This window comes from Aythya ferina, assembly GCF_964211825.1.
Source record: "Aythya ferina genome assembly, chromosome: 3".
Classification (NCBI taxonomy): domain Eukaryota; kingdom Metazoa; phylum Chordata; class Aves; order Anseriformes; family Anatidae; genus Aythya; species Aythya ferina.
In genome coordinates this window covers 10,690,623-10,690,855 of record NC_140298.1, presented here as the reverse complement: position 1 = coordinate 10,690,855, position 233 = coordinate 10,690,623, and positions in this window count along the sequence as shown.

The window sequence follows — 233 nt, the reverse complement described above, 5'->3', positions numbered from 1 at the left end:
TTACATTTCTTTCAGCCTTCTTGCTCTGCACCCAGGGGTAAAGTACCCTTTGCTATGTAGATAGGGTTGTAATTTTCATTCTTTCTTGGAGGCAAAAAAAAATGCTTCCTCCTTGTTTATCTCTGGAGAAATCTTTCAGAAAAGGGAAGGGGGGGGGGGGGGAAAAACGAAAAACATTCTAATGTGTTGTGTGCTCAGCTAGGCCTAAGCCGTGAAGTACATGTACAGACCCA